At 36.9% G+C, this 21,606-nt stretch overlaps 1 long non-coding RNA gene across 1 annotated transcript; it reads right to left on the bottom strand.

Moving 5' to 3' along the window:
* Positions 1-15,708: 15,708 nt before the first annotated feature.
* LOC114459117 (uncharacterized) lies at positions 15,709-19,762 on the bottom strand. The gene is made up of 3 exons (XR_003673236.1): positions 19,655-19,762; positions 18,368-18,432; positions 15,709-15,833 (listed from the first exon to the last, which is right to left on the bottom strand). It is a non-coding gene; the product is annotated as an uncharacterized LOC114459117 (long non-coding RNA).
* Positions 19,763-21,606: the final 1,844 nt, after the last annotated feature.

The raw sequence follows: 21,606 nt of genomic DNA, 5'->3' as shown, positions 1-21,606 counted from the left end.
GCCTAATTCGCCACTAGAAGGCGCTGGAGGTCTGATTTTTTATAATATGTTTTAGAGCTCATTGAGACCTTTTCAACGATGTAAAGCACAAGTTTGTGGCATCTTCCTATCAAAAGTTATTGACCATTTGGTCTGAAAAAAATGGCTGCCAGTAAAAAGTTCTGACAGGGAAATCTGGAAAAATGGTTATAACTCAGGAACGCAAAGTGCTATCGAGATGGGGTCAATGGCTCCTATATCGGCTTAACGGGCCCCTTAACATATGTGAGAACCGGACCTCTCGTCGGTTCCCTTCCGGGCCCCCAGGGGTCTGAGGTGTGGGCCTTCAGAGATGAACTTGTGTAACTTCCCAGTAGATGGTGCTAGAGGTCTGAGTTTTTGATATGTTATAGAGTTTATTGAGACCTTTCCAAAGGTGTAAAGCACAAGTCTGTGGCACATACACAAGCTGAGATACACCTCATCAGTGGAATTTCACATTTTCTTCTCTTGCCTAATTCGCCACTAGAAGGCGCTGGAGGTCTGATTTTTTATAATATGTTTTAGAGCTCATTGAGACCTTTTCAACGATGTAAAGCACAAGTTTGTGGCATCTTCCTATCAAAAGTTATTGACCATTTGGTCTGAAAAAAATGGCTGCCAGTAAAAAGTTCTGACAGGGAAATCTGGAAAAATGGTTATAACTCAGGAACGCAAAGTGCTATCGAGATGGGGTCAATGGCTCCTATATCGGCTTAACGGGCCCCTTAACATATGTGAGAACCGGACCTCTCGTCGGTTCCCTTCCGGGCCCCCAGGGGTCTGAGGTGTGGGCCTTCAGAGATGAACTTGTGTAACTTCCCAGTAGATGGTGCTAGAGGTCTGAGTTTTTGATATGTTATAGAGTTTATTGAGACCTTTCCAAAGGTGTAAAGCACAAGTCTGTGGCACATACACAAGCTGAGATACACCTCATCAGTGGAATTTCACATTTTCTTCTCTTGCCTAATTCGCCACTAGAAGGCGCTGGAGGTCTGATTTTTTATAATATGTTTTAGAGCTCATTGAGACCTTTTCAACGATGTAAAGCACAAGTTTGTGGCATCTTCCTATCAAAAGTTATTGACCATTTGGTCTGAAAAAAATGGCTGCCAGTAAAAAGTTCTGACAGGGAAATCTGGAAAAATGGTTATAACTCAGGAACGCAAAGTGCTATCGAGATGGGGTCAATGGCTCCTATATCGGCTTAACGGGCCCCTTAACATATGTGAGAACCGGACCTCTCGTCGGTTCCCTTCCGGGCCCCCAGGGGTCTGAGGTGTGGGCCTTCAGAGATGAACTTGTGTAACTTCCCAGTAGATGGTGCTAGAGGTCTGAGTTTTTGATATGTTATAGAGTTTATTGAGACCTTTCCAAAGGTGTAAAGCACAAGTCTGTGGCACATACACAAGCTGAGATACACCTCATCAGTGGAATTTCACATTTTCTTCTCTTGCCTAATTCGCCACTAGAAGGCGCTGGAGGTCTGATTTTTTATAATATGTTTTAGAGCTCATTGAGACCTTTTCAACGATGTAAAGCACAAGTTTGTGGCATCTTCCTATCAAAAGTTATTGACCATTTGGTCTGAAAAAAATGGCTGCCAGTAAAAAGTTCTGACAGGGAAATCTGGAAAAATGGTTATAACTCAGGAACGCAAAGTGCTATCGAGATGGGGTCAATGGCTCCTATATCGGCTTAACGGGCCCCTTAACATATGTGAGAACCGGACCTCTCGTCGGTTCCCTTCCGGGCCCCCAGGGGTCTGAGGTGTGGGCCTTCAGAGATGAACTTGTGTAACTTCCCAGTAGATGGTGCTAGAGGTCTGAGTTTTTGATATGTTATAGAGTTTATTGAGACCTTTCCAAAGGTGTAAAGCACAAGTCTGTGGCACATACACAAGCTGAGATACACCTCATCAGTGGAATTTCACATTTTCTTCTCTTGCCTAATTCGCCACTAGAAGGCGCTGGAGGTCTGATTTTTTATAATATGTTTTAGAGCTCATTGAGACCTTTTCAACGATGTAAAGCACAAGTTTGTGGCATCTTCCTATCAAAAGTTATTGACCATTTGGTCTGAAAAAAATGGCTGCCAGTAAAAAGTTCTGACAGGGAAATCTGGAAAAATGGTTATAACTCAGGAACGCAAAGTGCTATCGAGATGGGGTCAATGGCTCCTATATCGGCTTAACGGGCCCCTTAACATATGTGAGAACCGGACCTCTCGTCGGTTCCCTTCCGGGCCCCCAGGGGTCTGAGGTGTGGGCCTTCAGAGATGAACTTGTGTAACTTCCCAGTAGATGGTGCTAGAGGTCTGAGTTTTTGATATGTTATAGAGTTTATTGAGACCTTTCCAAAGGTGTAAAGCACAAGTCTGTGGCACATACACAAGCTGAGATACACCTCATCAGTGGAATTTCACATTTTCTTCTCTTGCCTAATTCGCCACTAGAAGGCGCTGGAGGTCTGATTTTTTATAATATGTTTTAGAGCTCATTGAGACCTTTTCAACGATGTAAAGCACAAGTTTGTGGCATCTTCCTATCAAAAGTTATTGACCATTTGGTCTGAAAAAAATGGCTGCCAGTAAAAAGTTCTGACAGGGAAATCTGGAAAAATGGTTATAACTCAGGAACGCAAAGTGCTATTGAGATGGGGTCAACGGCTCCTATATCGGCTTAACGGGCCCCTTAACATATGTGAGAACCGGACCTCTCGTCGGTTCCCTTCCGGGCCCCCAGGGGTCTGAGGTGTGGGCCTTCAGAGATGAACTTGTGTAACTTCCCAGTAGATGGTGCTAGAGGTCTGAGTTTTTGATATGTTATAGAGTTTGTTGAGACCTTTCCAAAGGTGTAAAGCACAAGTCTGTGGCACATACACAAGCTGAGATACACCTCATCAGTGGAATTTCACATTTTCTTCTCTTGCCTAATTCGCCACTAGAAGGCGCTGGAGGTCTGATTTTTTATAATATGTTTTAGAGCTCATTGAGACCTTTTCAACGATGTAAAGCACAAGTTTGTGGCATCTTCCTATCAAAAGTTATTGACCATTTGGTCTGAAAAAAATGGCTGCCAGTAAAAAGTTCTGACAGGGAAATCTGGAAAAATGGTTATAACTCAGGAACGCAAAGTGCTATCGAGATGGGGTCAATGGCTCCTATATCGGCTTAACGGGCCCCTTAACATATGTGAGAACCGGACCTCTCGTCGGTTCCCTTCCGGGCCCCCAGGGGTCTGAGGTGTGGGCCTTCAGAGATGAACTTGTGTAACTTCCCAGTAGATGGTGCTAGAGGTCTGAGTTTTTGATATGTTATAGAGTTTATTGAGACCTTTCCAAAGGTGTAAAGCACAAGTCTGTGGCACATACACAAGCTGAGATACACCTCATCAGTGGAATTTCACATTTTCTTCTCTTGCCTAATTCGCCACTACAAGGCGCTGGAGGTCTGATTTTTTTAATATGTTTTAGAGCTCATTGAGACCTTTTCAACGATGTAAAGCACAAGTTTGTGGCATCTTCCTATCAAAAGTTATTGACCATTTGGTCTGAAAAAAATGGCTGCCAGTAAAAAGTTCTGACAGGGAAATCTGGAAAAATGGTTATAACTCAGGAACGCAAAGTGCTATCGAGATGGGGTCAATGGCTCCTATATCGGCTTAACGGGCCCCTTAACATATGTGAGAACCGGACCTCTCGTCGGTTCCCTTCCGGGCCCCCAGGGGTCTGAGGTGTGGGCCTTCAGAGATGAACTTGTGTAACTTCCCAGTAGATGGTGCTAGAGGTCTGAGTTTTTGATATGTTATAGAGTTTATTGAGACCTTTCCAAAGGTGTAAAGCACAAGTCTGTGGCACATACACAAGCTGAGATACACCTCATCAGTGGAATTTCACATTTTCTTCTCTTGCCTAATTCGCCACTAGAAGGCGCTGGAGGTCTGATTTTTTATAATATGTTTTAGAGCTCATTGAGACCTTTTCAACGATGTAAAGCACAAGTTTGTGGCATCTTCCTATCAAAAGTTATTGACCATTTGGTCTGAAAAAAATGGCTGCCAGTAAAAAGTTCTGACAGGGAAATCTGGAAAAATGGTTATAACTCAGGAACGCAAAGTGCTATCGAGATGGGGTCAATGGCTCCTATATCGGCTTAATGGGCCCCTTAACATATGTGAGAACCGGACCTCTCGTCGGTTCCCTTCCGGGCCCCCAGGGGTCTGAGGTGTGGGCCTTCAGAGATGAACTTGTGTAACTTCCCAGTAGATGGTGCTAGAGGTCTGAGTTTTTGATATGTTATAGAGTTTATTGAGACCTTTCCAAAGGTGTAAAGCACAAGTCTGTGGCACATACACAAGCTGAGATACACCTCATCAGTGGAATTTCACATTTTCTTCTCTTGCCTAATTCGCCACTAGAAGGCGCTGGAGGTCTGATTTTTTTAATATGTTTTAGAGCTCATTGAGACCTTTTCAACGATGTAAAGCACAAGTTTGTGGCATCTTCCTATCAAAAGTTATTGACCATTTGGTCTGAAAAAAATGGCTGCCAGTAAAAAGTTCTGACAGGGAAATCTGGAAAAATGGTTATAACTCAGGAACGCAAAGTGCTATCGAGATGGGGTCAATGGCTCCTATATCGGCTTAACGGGCCCCTTAACATATGTGAGAACCGGACCTCTCGTCGGTTCCCTTCCGGGCCCCCAGGGGTCTGAGGTGTGGGCCTTCAGAGATGAACTTGTGTAACTTCCCAGTAGATGGTGCTAGAGGTCTGAGTTTTTGATATGTTATAGAGTTTATTGAGACCTTTCCAAAGGTGTAAAGCACAAGTCTGTGGCACATACACAAGCTGAGATACACCTCATCAGTGGAATTTCACATTTTCTTCTCTTGCCTAATTCGCCACTAGAAGGCGCTGGAGGTCTGATTTTTTATAATATGTTTTAGAGCTCATTGAGACCTTTTCAACGATGTAAAGCACAAGTTTGTGGCATCTTCCTATCAAAAGTTATTGACCATTTGGTCTGAAAAAAATGGCTGCCAGTAAAAAGTTCTGACAGGGAAATCTGGAAAAATGGTTATAACTCAGGAACGCAAAGTGCTATCGAGATGGGGTCAACTGTTCCTATATCGGCTTAACGGGCCCCTTAACATATGTGAGAACCGGACCTCTCGTCGGTTCCCTTCCGGGCCCCCAGGGGTCTGAGGTGTGGGCCTTCAGAGATGAACTTGAGTAACTTCCCAGTAGATGGTGCTAGAGGTCTGAGTTTTTGATATGTTATAGAGTTTATTGAGACCTTTCCAAAGGTGTAAAGCACAAGTCTGTGGCACATACACAAGCTGAGATACACCTCATCAGTGGAATTTCACATTTTCTTCTCTTGCCTAATTCGCCACTAGAAGGCGCTGGAGGTCTGATTTTTTATAATATGTTTTAGAGCTCATTGAGACCTTTTCAACGATGTAAAGCACAAGTTTGTGGCATCTTCCTATCAAAAGTTATTGACCATTTGGTCTGAAAAAAATGGCTGCCAGTAAAAAGTTCTGACAGGGAAATCTGGAAAAATGGTTATAACTCAGGAACGCAAAGTGCTATCGAGATGGGGTCAATGGCTCCTATATTGGCTTAACGGGCCCCTTAACATATGTGAGAACCGGACCTCTCGTCGGTTCCCTTCCGGGCCCCCAGGGGTCTGAGGTGTGGGCCTTCAGAGATGAACTTGTGTAACTTCCCAGTAGATGGTGCTAGAGGTCTGATTTTTTGATATGTTATAGAGTTTATTGAGACCTTTCCAAAGGTGTAAAGCACAAGTCTGTGGCACATACACAAGCTGAGATACACCTCATCAGTGGAATTTCACATTTTCTTCTCTTGCCTAATTCGCCACTAGAAGGCGCTGGAGGTCTGATTTTTTTAATATGTTTTAGAGCTCATTGAGACCTTTTCAACGATGTAAAGCACAAGTTTGTGGCATCTTCCTATCAAAAGTTATTGACCATTTGGTCTGAAAAAAATGGCTGCCAGTAAAAAGTGCTGACAGGGAAATCTGGAAAAATGGTTATAACTCAGGAACGCAAAGTGCTATCGAGATGGGGTCAATGGCTCCTATATTGGCTTAACGGGCCCCTTAACATATGTGAGAACCGGACCTCTCGTCGGTTCCCTTCCGGGCCCCCAGGGGTCTGAGGTGTGGGCCTTCAGAGATGAACTTGTGTAACTTCCCAGTAGATGGTGCTAGAGGTCTGAGTTTTTGATATGTTATAGAGTTTATTGAGACCTTTCCAAAGGTGTAAAGCACAAGTCTGTGGCACATACACAAGCTGAGATACACCTCATCAGTGGAATTTCACATTTTCTTCTCTTGCCTAATTCGCCACTAGAAGGCGCTGGAGGTCTGATTTCTTTTAATATGTTTTAGAGCTCATTGAGACCTTGTCAACGATGTAAAGCACAAGTTTGTGGCATCTTCCTATCAAAAGTTATTGACCATTTGGTCTAAAAAAAAATGGCTGCCAGTAAAAAGTGCTGACAGGGAAATCTGGAAAGGCTAAGACTTTGGGCCAAGAACAGGACCGAGTCTCGGGCGATGACAAGATGATGGTATCATTGCTGCGGCAGGAGTCTGAATCACTTGCTTCATGTGATGATGCGCTGAGGTTTATGGCGCTGGCATCGAAAAGACTACGTGGTATTGTGGGGATAGCATTACTTATTGGATAAGAGCTGGTTGTCTCAGAAGGTATGAACACAGCTTTCACAGTAGCTTTATCTACAAGTTCTGACGTTGAACAAAGGTTCATAAACTGATCATCCATTTATTTGTCTCTGTACTGAAGTCTGAATGGCTCAGTCAGCTGGAAAAAAGTTTTGATTTGCTGAGTGAATTCCTCCACAGTGTTTGGTATTCCAGATTCAATGATGAGCTTTCTTGCATCATCTTCACCTCCAATGAGGACTCTGAAAGTTACTCGTCCTGCCATACTGCTTTGCTAATCTAAGGTGGAGACAGAGTGGACAAGTATTACTCTGGTTATTTAAATGATTTCAAATAGGTGAAAAGTCATCTAACGAAAACTCTGGTAGTGAGAAGGCTATAGGAGAATTGGAGCGTGAGGAGGATGGGTGAGGAGTTAAGCAAAGAGTGGAAGCCATGAAAGGTGACTTACTGGCTTCCAGAAGAGAGGGGAGTTTACCCTTCTTTCTCTTCTACCCTTACCACAAACCCTTCATTACAGACAAATTTTCACAGCAAAGTCATCAATGTACAATGTCAAACAAATGTTTAACTCATCACCTGACAGGAAAGGATTTTCTTTGAAGTACACACCATCTCTTATGGAGCGATACTGCTGGTTTTCAAGCTGGTCTGGGTCACTGCCCTGTGTTCTGTGGCTATCAATAACTCTATTCAACACTTCAGAAGAATCAAGTATCTGCTGTAAAGATCGCAGTAATGGGATATATTGAAAGGACTTGCTTGTTTTTTGATCAAGAAGAAACTCCACTGGCTCGACAACCTTAAACACTTCTTTATAGTACTCTTTTCTCTTATAAGCTGTTGCAAGGGGTCCACCTTTTTCCAGTGCATTTGCCAAAGGACTAGTTTTACACAGTGAATGTGCCAATTCCTTAATAACCAAGCTATCAACCTCTATGTTTTTTCTTTTGAAAAAATCTGAAATACTGTTACAAGTTATTGACACAGATACAGTACTCAGCAGGTAGTGTAGCTCATCAACTAATTCATCTATTGCTGTAGATGGAACATGAAAAATGTTTTCCAACTTCAATAGAACAAAGCCAAGTTTATTTTCTACAACTTCAGGAAGGTCCTCTGAATTATCAATATCACTATCTGCATCTGCGTCTGACAGACTACCATCTATGTCCGCAGTAAATGTGGGCCCCTCATCTACTGGACTAGACACTGACTGGACACCGACTTTAACTACACCTGCTTTAAAATCCTTTAGACTGTGGGGATTATGTTTACGATTTTTATGTGAATTAAAAGTACCATATATGTTAGACTGATAAGTACATCCCTCAAACATACAAGTTACATTTTCATACTGCCTAAGGTGTTGATTAATATGACTAAAGTATTCCTTCTCTGTTGAAAGTTCTTCACACCCACATGTCTGACATGAGAACGTAGTGGACTGAGCACCTGCTGTATCAAACTTGCGGTGTGTTCGATATGTGTGTGTCAAAAGTTGCTTGCAGCTTATGAATGTGCAAGGACAGTCTAGATATACACAGGGATATCGACCTGTCAAGCTATGGTGGAAATGTCTCAACCTGAAATGTTTTAATAACTCATACCTGGTAGATAACGAACGGTCACACAATTTGCAAGGCCACATTCACACAGCACCTGTGAATGAAGACAAAGGACAACATATCAATTAGGTTATTTGTAAAATCAATTAGGTTATTTGTAAAATCAGATGCCTTTCAGCTGAGTTTGTTGTTAAGGTTTAACAGCTTTCATGTTACAAAAAGGACACTCAAAAAGCCAGCTCCTTTTCAAAGTGCATAATGTCCAAGAATAACTTAAAACCCCACACAACCAACCTTGTCAAAGATAAGAAATTGTAGGCTTAATGAGTTTTTTGTATCATAAATCAATAATTTGTGCTTTTAACTATACTTACTCTAAATGTTTCCAATTGATATTGCAAACAATTTTAACTACACATGAACTGTAAATTAATCTGAACTTCATTTAAACTGTGCTACATTTTGATGTGTACAACTTTTCACTTATACTTACAAACTATGTTGTCACATGGAGGTGAGAACACAGGACATGAGGAGAATGAGACAAATACCCCAAGAGTTAGGTATCTGAAAAAGAAAAATAGAAGTGAGAAGAAAAACGGCATCTAACATTCACTTCTGAAATTCAAGCCAGTATTTAAATAAAGTACTCTATAGGGTAGTCACCTAGCTAATACTAGCTAACCATCATATTGGAGTCTAGATTCTTGACTCAATTCTTCTTCAGTTCTTTACATTAATTAATTGCAGTTACATAGCTCAGTTTACTATGTGAAAAATCCTCACATCACTGATCTACACAATTTTTTCCTACAAATGACAACCATTAGAGAAAATATCTAGAGCATTGATGCAATTTAATGCTTCCATGTTTACTCAAACAAATATGAATTATGTCAGCCACCAAAAAAAAACAGTAAAATGAAACGCAAAACGCAGCATGACCAGCAACGTTTAACGAGCACGGGAAGCGCGCATCAGGAAAAGAGGCTTATGTATCAACAAAACTAGTTTAGAAAACAAACACTAGTTTAGAAAACACAAGCAATGCGATTTATATTTATGACTGAGCTCGCGAATGTTAATTGTATAGTAGACACAAAAGAACAAGATATAATTAAGCTAAAGTTTCAAGAAAAAAAATCCAAGAAAAAATAAACTTTCCAGACATCATTTCCAAAAGGCTTATATTTCTTTTGAATATGCTCTCAATTAATAAAAATTATTTTCACTTGTTGTATTGTGTGTACATTTAATGTCGAAGCTAAAGCAAGAGATTTCAAGATTTTTAATGAATATGAAATTTTGTCATTTCCATCACGATTAGGGTTAGAAGTCATATTTTAAATATGCTGAAAAACTATATATTGAATATTAAAGCAACCACTAAAGTGACACTAGACATTGCACTGATACATTACATGTAAAATAATTAAAAATAGAATATTTGTTGTTATTTTCCAAAAACTACAGACGCCAAATTTGCCCATTGTTGAAGAATCACCCAGAAAAGCCATATTTAGCTAGTCTGGCTATCGCCATACTAAATATCACAAGTTATATTTAGTCTGGAGAAAACCAATTCATTTTCTCGTAAGAGAGGTGTGTTTTCAAATGATTAACTCATCATCAAGCTCTGCAGAAGCCTGATAACAATCCTGTTCATTTCAATCAGGTGTGTTGGAAGAGGGAAACATCTAAAACATGCTGGATAGTGGCCCTTGAGGACCAGGATTGGGGACCCCTGGTTTAAACAATCATATCCTTTACAAGATAAAACCTCGAGTCCGGGGCAGCCCTTGGGTTTGCAGTGGTGGTTCTTGCACATACATCGGTCTACGATGCACTGACATGTCTTAGACTGTAGATAAAACTGGGCTTAACTTTAGACACGTTGATCCTAAATACCTGTTTTAGGTTTTACCACTCACTCCCTAAAATAAATACCTTTTTATTGATCTATTGATGTTATAACAAAATTATATTTATCGTTCCAAGCAGCTTTTGCAGCTTTATGGTCTTGTTTAAATTCACTATGGCCACAAGAGGGTGGCCTGCACACTTTGATCCATATTGCATCTTAAAATACATACATTTGATGTTTAGCATGGATCGAGCATTTTTATTTGTGCATGTATGAAAATATCTATGTATATACTGTATATATAGAAGGTAACGTTATGTCGTAATCATGAAAGACTACGTAGCACGAGATTTTACAATAGATTTCCTGTCTGATTGCTAGTTACTAGATATTTTGTCATCTGTTTTACAGGTAGGAATGTTTGTGATATTGTCCCAAAACACAAGTGAATGTGTAGTCCTCTGTCTATTTTCATTCCAAGAGGGGAAATATACGTATTGTGACATTTTGTAGTGAGAGTTTACATTTTTGACTCTTTGCTAAGCATTCAAACACACATTTACAATGAAAAACAGCGTGTAAACATAGAATATTATCCTAAAAAGTGGCTTTGAGCCTTTATTTATTTAGATTTTTTTCCATAACTAAATAAAGTCTGACTGGTCTCGGTGCATTCTGATGGTGAGCATTTCTTGGTCTTGGATCGTGTGAACTTGAACACAGCATTAGTTTCTTCAAATGTTTTCACCTGCTGTAAACATGATGGACAATATCAGGAAAGAAAAAAAAAAAGCTTGTAGAGAAAATGCATGATATGTGTAATAAAGTTTCAATGATAGCGACACAAACATCACAAGTTTATTTATTCTTTGAACAGTAAAATTTGATTTAGCATTAATATTAACAGAATATGCCACATAATGAACACATTTTACAGATAATGTATTTGTCTAAATTGTCTTTAACTCTGTGTTAATATACTGAAGCAAATATATATTTAGATTTCTTCTTCTGTATGTGAGAAATTGAACTCATCGCTTTCTCCAAGGCTACAGGCTTCACACAAGGCTTCGTCATTCCCAAAGCTACAATGAAATAGACAGTTAACGACTACTTCCAGATTGTGAAAATGAAATAAAATTGTCCGCATCATACAGCGAGGCGGTAGTTGTAAGTTTGTCAAATATATAATACCTTTTTGCAGCAGATTACAGCCTTCCTTGTTGTAGATGTCTTTCACTAAATTGCCAAGGGTTGCAGATACTCGTTGGATTGCCATAGTGACTATAACGAAAAAAAAAAAAAAAAAGCACAACAAATACATAAGTAAAAACTAGCAATACATGTTATTTAATAAAGTTTGCAGCAGCCAGGAACACTCAAACATGAGTTGTAGAGTAAACTCATGTCCTGATGTAATTTATGCAAATTTGTAGGAATTTACTTTGGGTTTCAACATTAAAACATGATGAAATGCACATATTTAAACAAGAACAATTTAAAAAATAGAATAAATATTAAAAACAGGTCATGTAGAACAACATAAATATTATTTTCTTACTTTATTCAGAAATATCACTGAATTTGCAAGTAAATGTAAAATATTACAATGTAAATATTATTTACTTCAAACTAATCAGCTAAACCTCACTTCATTCAGTTAAAGTGCATGGTGCCAAGTTTAGTAATTATGATTTGAAAGATTACTTGAATATGATTTGAGTTTATTTGAACCTGATTTGTGACCCGGTTCCCACAGGTGTGTGTGTGTCCGTGGAGCAAATATCTCTGAGACAGATAGAGCTGAGTGTTAAACAATAACAATAACAGAGTACATATGGCAGTACAGTGCAGTATCGCTGACTGAGCCTTTTATCTAATGGGCGTAGACTACGTCACTTCCTTCACTCCAAATCCTGACGTCAGAGCTGCTGGGACTTGATATTTGATTGTAAACCGACCATATGATGATTGTTAAATATTTTAATAGTACACATTTTAATATGTTTTGTGGTGTTTTAATTGTTAATTAAAACTACAAAAAAGAAAAGAAAAAAACGGATAAAAACACAATACACAACATTGACAATCAAAAACCAAACAGAAAATAAGATCAAGACCAAAATAAATCGTAATTCACTCAAAACATACATTTTTTTGCGTTTTTTACGTGTATCGGCCGATGTGGGCTGCTGCGTTCGCCAATGCCCATTATTTACAGAAAGCAGAAATATTTTTTACTTGTTATTGTTCTACGTCACCTGTTTTTAATATTTGTTAAATATATTTTTTTTACTTGTCGTTCTACCTCACCTTTGTTAATTTCTAATGTTCTTTTTTTGAGAAAATTGAGACTCGTACCATTTGTTATCATCATTGTGTAATTTTTATGATGTAAATTGAGGGAGCAAAAGTAGTATCGGCTCCAAATATTGGCTCAAGAATATCGGCAGTCCGTATCGGTCATTGGCTAAGGTCGATCGAAAAAAAATTGGTATTGGCACCATTGGCCCTAAAAAATCTATATCGTTTCATCTTTAGTTAATAGTGTCAGGTTTTTCTTTGCTTTGCAAGGGTGTAAAAAAAAAAGAGATTTAGAGATATATCGTGATATTTCATCGAGTGATTATCATATCGTTCGGCAAAAAAAAAATGTCCAAATAAATTTTTTCAATTATGTTTTTTTAACAAAAAAAAACATTTATTTGTGCTAACATGCATAGCATGTAAACGCCCAATCACTAGGTGTCAGTAAACCTCATTATATCGGAAGTAAAAAAATAATAAAAAATAAAAAAATTATATTGGGACATCTCTACTTTTATAGATGTATATGGTTACTTTTTTTTTTTTTAATTTAAGAACTTAACAGAATCATAATGTTTTTTTGTTTTTTTTGAAGAATGTAATATGTAATATGAATTACAGTTAGTTACCATTTACTTGTTTTCGCAAGTTTCAAAAAAATAAATAAAAAAATAAATTGGATTCCATACCATTTTGTTCTTGAAAAGGTGAAATTTGTTATTATTGATATTGCGATTTATCATGATGTTTTGTCATGTCTAGTATGGGGATATATCAGGATATGAGTTTTTAAAAATAATAAATTGAAAGAAATACAATGAATTACTATTTTCATATATTGTATCGTGACGTTTAAATGGTGAATCTTTTTTATCGTCAGATGCACGCCCCTATTTGTAGGTATTTGACTCCAGCATCCAAAAAACAGTGCGTTTCTTCAGATAAATACCCTCATCCACAGAAAGACACATAAAAGGTCATTTTGTCGACTTTGGTGGTTGAAGTTGTGAAAGTTGTTTTAAAATGTTTCCTGCTGTGCAACACATACGGTATTTGTTCTTCCTCAACATGTTTCTCTTTCCAAAGCGTCTAAACTTATCAATGCAGCTGTGAAACTAAAAAAAAAAGGCTTTTCTGTTTTTGGTTTGCATGTTTATTCCTGTTTGAATATTATTTTTTAAATTCCATTCATGTTTAACTGTAGGACTGGATCAACCACATCAAAGCCAGCTCCAAACTGGTGGCTTTTAATGCTGAGCAGACAAGTAAGCTTTTAAAAGTGTCTTACACTGATTTTGACCCACAGCAATATAATTTAATTTATTATCAAACTTGGTTCATTCAGATAACATCATATTTAATATCAGAGACAAAGATAAATGAATAAGATAAATTATATAAAATAATTACTTTTGTAGAATTTTTACTGTTACTTTTTATATTTAAAACTAGATCAAATAAAGTAAGAACAACTTGAATATATATTTAATTAAATAGCCAAAAACTATTATTATTTATATACTATTTCTCATTTTTGACACATGCAGACTACTGAGGCTTTTTACTCAAGTGTTGCATTAGTCTGTATGATAAACATGAATCATTTATCAGAAATAAAGGGTAATACGTTATCATTAAAGGGGGAAAGAAATATTAGCCTCAACATTAGGGCTGAACGATTTTGGAAAATAATCTAATTGCGATTTTTTTTCCCTCAATATTGTGATTTAATATGAGATTATTCTTTCAAAGGCCTCTTGTCATGTATTTTTCAATGAACACAAGCAATAAATTAATCTGTTTCATAATAAACTATTTCAGATTTATTTAAACTTAAAATAAATATTAAATATACATTTTAAAGCACAGATTACAACAATAAAGCAAACAAATCTGTGGCTTTACCTCTTCAACACATCTAACTAACTTCACGTGTCATGAAACATGTAAACAGACTGTACTTCTTAAACACTCTGAACTTAACAGGACAAGAAAAAATAATTCAGCCTTTGCGATTAGAAAATCGCGTTTTATGATATCACGATAATATCGCAAATGCAATGAATCGTTCAGCCCTACTAAACATGCATTTTGTTTTAAACCAGATGTGAAAAATTGTATTGTGTGTAAGTGGGTCTGACATCAGTCCGACCCAGTTCAGACGGACAATGGTCGCTCACCCAGGTTTCCTGTCATTCTGGTAACTTTTTAAAATTCTTAGAGAACTCTGTAAAGAAAGAATATTAACACTAGAAAGTCCTGGTAAATCTCTTTGTTTTCCTCCTGTTTGTCAGATTTAGTGACTGATATGGACTTTTCCCCTTTTGATGAACGTCTCCTAGCAACATGCTCTGCAGATGAAACACTGAGTCGCTTCCCTCAAGATTTGTTCATTTATTGATTTTTATCCTACACTTTTCTTTGAAAACACAACCAAGTGTTTGCATTTAGATTTTTCAACGGCTTCTTGTGGGAATTTTGTGTCCTGACTGACAGGAATGTGCTGACTTTAGATTTCAGCTCAGCAGTTTGGTTTCATCATTGAGCTTATGTAAACTTCACATCCCACCATCTACAAAGTCTTCATATTTTCTCTTCACACTACCATAGGGTATTGTTTTATTAAAACAGTGGTTCCCAGCCTTTTTTGGGTCGTGACCTCATTTTGATATGAGTCTCTGGTGACCCAAAAGACTTTTTTTTCTTTCTAGAATTCGTTTTCCATCATGTTTGTTGCAAATACAGAGCAGTCAGGATTGGTGACATGTTTTGCCAGCTCAGATTTAATTTTTTTAAAACTGCATTTAATTTTTATAATAATAATATTTATAATGCTCCGCAATTCTGAAATAGGACAAAGTGGGTCTGAAAATGGATGGATGCATGGATAGATTCATATTTATTGATAGAATACAGTTGTTTAAGATTGTTTTGTTTTATATTCAAAAACAATAATAAGTAATTAATGTTCAAAATTTGTGTTTTAATCAGTAATTATTTTATTTTTATCAATTACTAGACATTTCAGGGGACCCCATTTAAAATCCAGGGTCCTGACCCCAATGTTGTAAAGCACTGATGTAAAAAAAATAAAATAATGTGGCTTCAACATTTAAAAACAGATTGAATACAATCTGTTAATGCCTTTATAATAATGACACTTTAAGAACACCACTTTTCTCCTTTTGTGTGTGTATTCAGGTGAAGCTGTGGTGTTTATGTGATCCTGACCAGGAGCAGCCCTGCATCCAGGACTTGGCAGGCTGGAGCTGCTGCTCTTCCATCCCACCTCCTCAGGCGTGTTGGCTGTAGGCACCACCAGATCTCCTCTGATATGGGACGTGAGCTCCCAGGATGCACCGCTGTAACAATCGGAGTCTGTGTTAGTGTCTTATGTTGAACTTGTCTCAGCTTGTCTGTTAAGTTTTCATTTCAGACTGTCCTGTTGTTGGTCGTAGGCTGCTTTTAGTTTGTTGGAGACTGTCTGACACTGTTTTTACAGCCCTGTGGCTCTGTCTAAATGCTGGAGCAGCACAGGTAACCCTTATGTTTGCAGTCCTGGTCCTAGTCTCCCTAGACGGAGACCCCCCTCACACTTCTTCCCCCTACCATGAGCCCACCCTGGCTGCTGCTGATCCAGCACCCCATGCTCTCATTAGCATTAATAAGGTGTTATGAAGGCTGTCATTAAGTGTCGTTCACTAAATTATGACACCTTTGGAGTAGGGCTGCTCAATTATTTGAAATTCGATTACAATTTTGATTATTACACCCAACAATTACAAAAATAACATAATCGAAAAAAAACAATTATTAAAAAAAAAAAAACTCTCTCGATGGTCCATCCATTTTCTGACCCACTTTTTTCAGGGTCACGGGGTCAATAATTATAATTGTAATTGTGTAATTGATAATTAATTACAGTTATGGTGTAAATGTCATATTAATTGTAATTGAAAAATAATATGTTGCTGTTGTAATCATAATTGAATTGGAATTGACTTCAGAAAATTGACTAATTGTAATTCTATAAAAAATGTAAGTTATAATTTAATTAAACACAAAACTGGGGAATAATGTTACAGATCCATGGCTTACACATACTGTATGTAGTTAATAATTATCCAAATATGTTTAATATTAGGTTTTCCCGCTACCTGTGAGTGAGTCTTCACACCATACAGGTGGTAATGGTTAGAAGGGTTAGGATATACAGTAATAACATTAAGAGTTTATAGTTAAATTCCAACTCTTGTCCTAAGTTTACATAAGATATTCTAATCAATGAACTAAAATGTAAATGTAATGATGCTAAAACAACACCATACAGACACATACAAAATAACAGGCCTGTAAATTTACCACTTTGTGATTAATTGTAATTGAACTTTACTAATTGAGAATCATAATTGACTTTCAGGGGATACAAAAACAATCATAATTTAATTGGAGCCATAAAAAATGCTGGTCACTGAATCATAATTGAGTTATGATTGAACATGGATAATCTGAAGTGTAAATTGGTCATTTTAAAATGTAATGGCCACAATTATCTGTGACATGTGTAGTTACAGAATGTGTCCACTAGATGTTGCTAGTGAGTCCATATTTAGTGAAGAAAGGATCTTACCAACCTCTCGTGTCCTTTTACTATTTAAAAGGAGTAAAACAACAACTCATAACAGGGTTGAGATCATATTAGCTTTGAATCAGGAATTGATGATAACCTGAGTTTGATAAGAAAACACTTTGAAAGCCTGAGAGCAAATATGATCTTTTTATAAAGTGAGTCTTGATAGAACACATTTTACTGTTGGCCTGACAAACAATAACAGATATTCTTCTTTAGCTCCTCCCTCCGTGTATAGACACAACAATACAAAAATGCACAAATATTGTAAAAGATCTGACAACCTTTTGGTTTTAAAGACGACACTTTGTTGAGTCATGGTAATTAAGGCATAAACAGAGGTGAAAGTAATGGATTACAAGTACTCGCGTTACTGTAAATGAGTTACATTTATGGGTACGTTTACTTTTATGAGTATATTTCTAAATCAGTAATTCCTTACATTTCTTCACCAACCGTTACCGAGTAAATTATGATTTTTTTGTTTTAAAATGATCAACGTATATAGTGAAACTACAAAAAATGAAATGAACTGGCAACAATTAAATCGACCAACCAGATTAAACGTAATGTATGTCGTCAAAACAGTGTTGAATATTTGTTATTTTCACACTTTTATTGCTTATAAATGTAGTTATACATAAAGCCTGAGAATAGTTTTTGCTTTGAATTGAATTCATTCATAGGTGTTATTTTGTTTTAAAAAAGAATTGTACATTGTGACAAAGCTTTTATTTTATACAGATGCCTTTGTTCTAATTGTGCAAGATTTAGTCTCTTCTTTTTTATGTTTATACATGTGATGTTTACTGTATGCAAGTGGAATGAATTGAGCTACTTTTTATTTGTATTTCAGTACTTCATGTATGACTTACTTGAATACAATTTTAATCAAGTAACAGTACTTCTACTTGAATAGCCTATGTAACCCAATATATGAATGATAAAAGTTATTACAGTGTAATATCAAGTTGGACTAGTTATCAGCAAACCCAGATTGGTTAGGAGCTCTATGGATGAGCAGCAATAATGAGTCAAACAAGGAATAACTGTTGAGTAGCAACTCATGTATTATTACAATGATTCAGATACCAAAACAAAATAAAAGTGTGCACACTAAACAAACTAAAATAAGAATTGTCCATTGGGCCTTAAAAAATGAAAATTGTTGCAGCTGTTCTTAAAGTTTCTTTGAAGGGTGATGTGTATATACTGTATGTGTGAGTGTGTACGTGTAGGTGTCTTCTCTTCCAGGTTCCTACTCACCATCAGTTTTCAACCAGGATCTCTTCCTGGTCCTTGGACTTTCTCGTCCACTCAAAAAACCTGACCTAAAAATAAGGTCATATCTATTAAAATCAACTCTGATGCATCATTAAAGTGTAAATGTCAAAAATGCATCAGACTCCACACATAAATCTACAATTATATAACATAATAAATCTTCAGGTTTTGTTGTACAACATTCAATTACTCAAATCTAACTGCTTATGTGAACAGCATTCCAGTAATAATTATGCTAAGTAACCATTTACATTCAAAATATCATAACCATATCAAAATCAGAATAACATATATACATAAAACAGTATAAAAATGTAGTTCAGAGGTATTAAAGTAGTATACTTAATTTCTCCCACACTATAGGCCTACTAGTGTGAGAGGAACCACACCACACTCACCCTTTAACATACTTAAACTCACAGTTGAGCTAAAATAAAGTCATTCAACACTTTGCATTTATAAAATATAATTTCACTCTAAAATACTTTTTATAACTTTAACACTTTTTAATATATATATACACATCAGCATACAATAATAAACTCAGTATATACATGTGTAAAACACTGCATCATTATTTATCTCAGTTCATCCTAAAGACTTTTATAGAGCTACTACTTCCTTTTAGCAACAGAACAACAGAAAAATAGCACCAGAGCAGCCACAGAGCCATGTTTCTCACCGTTAATCTGTCTTTATAACACGTTGTCATAACGACTGCTGCAGGGAAGGCACGTGGCTTTAGCCTGTGAGATACAGAGCTAGCATGGCCGTTAATGCTAAGTATCAGCTAGCTCTCTTTAATGCTAAGTATCAGCTAGCTCTCTTTAATGCTAAGTATCAGCTAGCTCTCTTAATGCTAAGTATCAGCTAGCTCTCTTTAATGCTAAGTATCAGCTAGCTCGCTTTAATCCTAAGTATCAGCTAGCTCTCTTTAATGCTAAGTATCAGCTAGCTCTCTTTAATGCTAAGTATCAGCTAGCTCTCTTTAATGCTAAGTATCAGCTAGCTCTCTTTAATGCTAAGTATCAGCTAGCTCGCTTTAATCCTAAGTATCAGCTAGCTCTCTTTAATGCTAAGTATCAGCTAGCTCTCTTTAATGCTAAGTATCAGCTAGCTCTCTTTAATGCTAAGTATCAGCTAGCTCTCTTTAATGCTAAGTATCAGCTAGCTCTCTTTAATGCTAAGTATCAGCTAGCGCTCTTTAATGCTAAGTATCAGCTAGCTTCCAGTAGGTAAGTGCACTGACTCTCTCTCCGTTTAACTCACGTATTTTCTCCTCTTTCCGTCTTTTTTTCCTCCGCTGCGTAGCTGCTAAACTCTGGAGTCCGAGGTTGGAAAAGACCAGGAGAACAACACGCATGCGCATCACTTCTGAGCTGACAGGCTGGACGTGACTTGCGTAGCCTCTGATTGGCTGTTGAAGAGTCCGTATCCTCCGCGTGGGGTCATGTGAACTGAGTGATGCATTCAAGTGCAATAGGACATTTTAATGTAGTTTTATGGCTCCTCAGACGGTGTAAATCTAAAGTTTAATTACAGGTAAGTGCATTTCACCCAAACAGCTCTTCATATGTTCAGACGTACACTTCACCATGTAAACATAGAGCTGATTTATAGAGCACATGTAAACAAAGAGCTGATTTATAGAGCACTGTCTGCTGTTTCATAGTGATGACACATGATTAAAGAAATCACGTGCCAGTTCAAAAAAAGGAATTTGTTCATTAGATCAAGAAGCAGGATCAGATCAAAGTTAACTGCCATAATTCAGATTAAAAAATATGAATGAATAATAATAATATTAAAATGTTTAGAACAGTGATTCTCAACTGGTGGGTCGGGACCCAAAAGTGGGTCATGGAAAGCTGGCCAAAAAAAGCCAACAAAAAATGTAATGTCTGTCATGTGTGACTTGTCTTTTATTTTGAAAGAAACTTTTCTTTTGACAGACATGCAGTGAAAAGCATGTTGCAAATATATAGATTTATGTTTTTCTAAAAATTATATATGCGTGTTTTCAACAGCTATCTTTGAAAAAAACTACTTTTGGTTGGTTGAATTAAAAAATAAATAAAAAAAGTGGGTCGCGATTTGAGACGAGTTGAGAACCCCTGGTTTAGAATAAGGCCAGAATCAGTGCTTTAGTCCCTCACTTTGACTTTAAAAACAATATACAGTATATTTATATATATTTTTATTTATGGTTTTGCTTTAGCCTTATTATTTGACACCATGGAGATAACATCTCATGAGGATATATGCACTTTAAGGCCTATGTGTTATAAAATCACTGCTTTAAAATAACACCAGTAAATAATATATCAATACATTCTGAAGCAAAGCAAAAATGAAGATGTTGCTAATATGAGCCAAGGAGAAGCTTTGTAAAGGAATGTGAAGCATTGGATAGAGAGTCAGTGTGAGTAAAACTGAGCAAAGAGAAGACATGGCTAAACCATAAATTAGCATGTTAACTAGCATTAGCTTCTTAGTCCGTTACGTGCATTGAGTACATGCTAAGATATGCAGTCTTTGAACTTCTTCCTTCTGTAATATTAATAAACAACAGTGTTTTTTGTATTTGTGCACATTCAGCAGATAAATTAGTGCTCCAAGTAGGTCATGGGCTACGGTAGCTACTGTATCCATGCACCATATTTTTCTGTAGCTTTAGGGTGTTCTGAACATGAAATCACATGTTAACATTCCATGTGTTGAGATCAACTGTTGTTTTGTCATATTTGTTCATATTTTGTGATATATTACTTACATTTAAATGTATTTTAACTTTGTGAGGTAACGTAGTAGAAACTTTGTATTAGTGTCAAATGATACAGTTTATGGTAATTATATAGAAATCAAACCTGAGATATGGACTTAACAGAAAAAGAAGATTAAGAATATTTTTTTATGTTTGGCAGTGTCGACTGTGAATATTATATAGAATATTATCATAAATAGCTCATTAACATGTAATAAAAAAATTCAAATCATTCCAACGAGCCCAGTTTTAATTTGGTTCCCCATTTGTGTGTTTTTCTTAGTACACAGATACGTATGACAAAAATATTACACGTGAAAATGGATTAGGAATTGTATTGATTCCAAATCTGCTTGAAGGGACGTCTAACAAGTTCATCCCAACTCATGTAAACATTTGATTTCATGTTCAGACCCTAAAGCGCTGGTTCTCAAACTATTTGGCTCAAGTTCTCCCA

Source organism: Gouania willdenowi, unplaced genomic scaffold (assembly GCF_900634775.1).
Source record: "Gouania willdenowi unplaced genomic scaffold, fGouWil2.1 scaffold_262_arrow_ctg1, whole genome shotgun sequence".
NCBI lineage: Eukaryota > Metazoa > Chordata > Actinopteri > Blenniiformes > Gobiesocidae > Gouania > Gouania willdenowi.
This window is presented reverse-complemented; position numbering and strand designations above follow the sequence as displayed.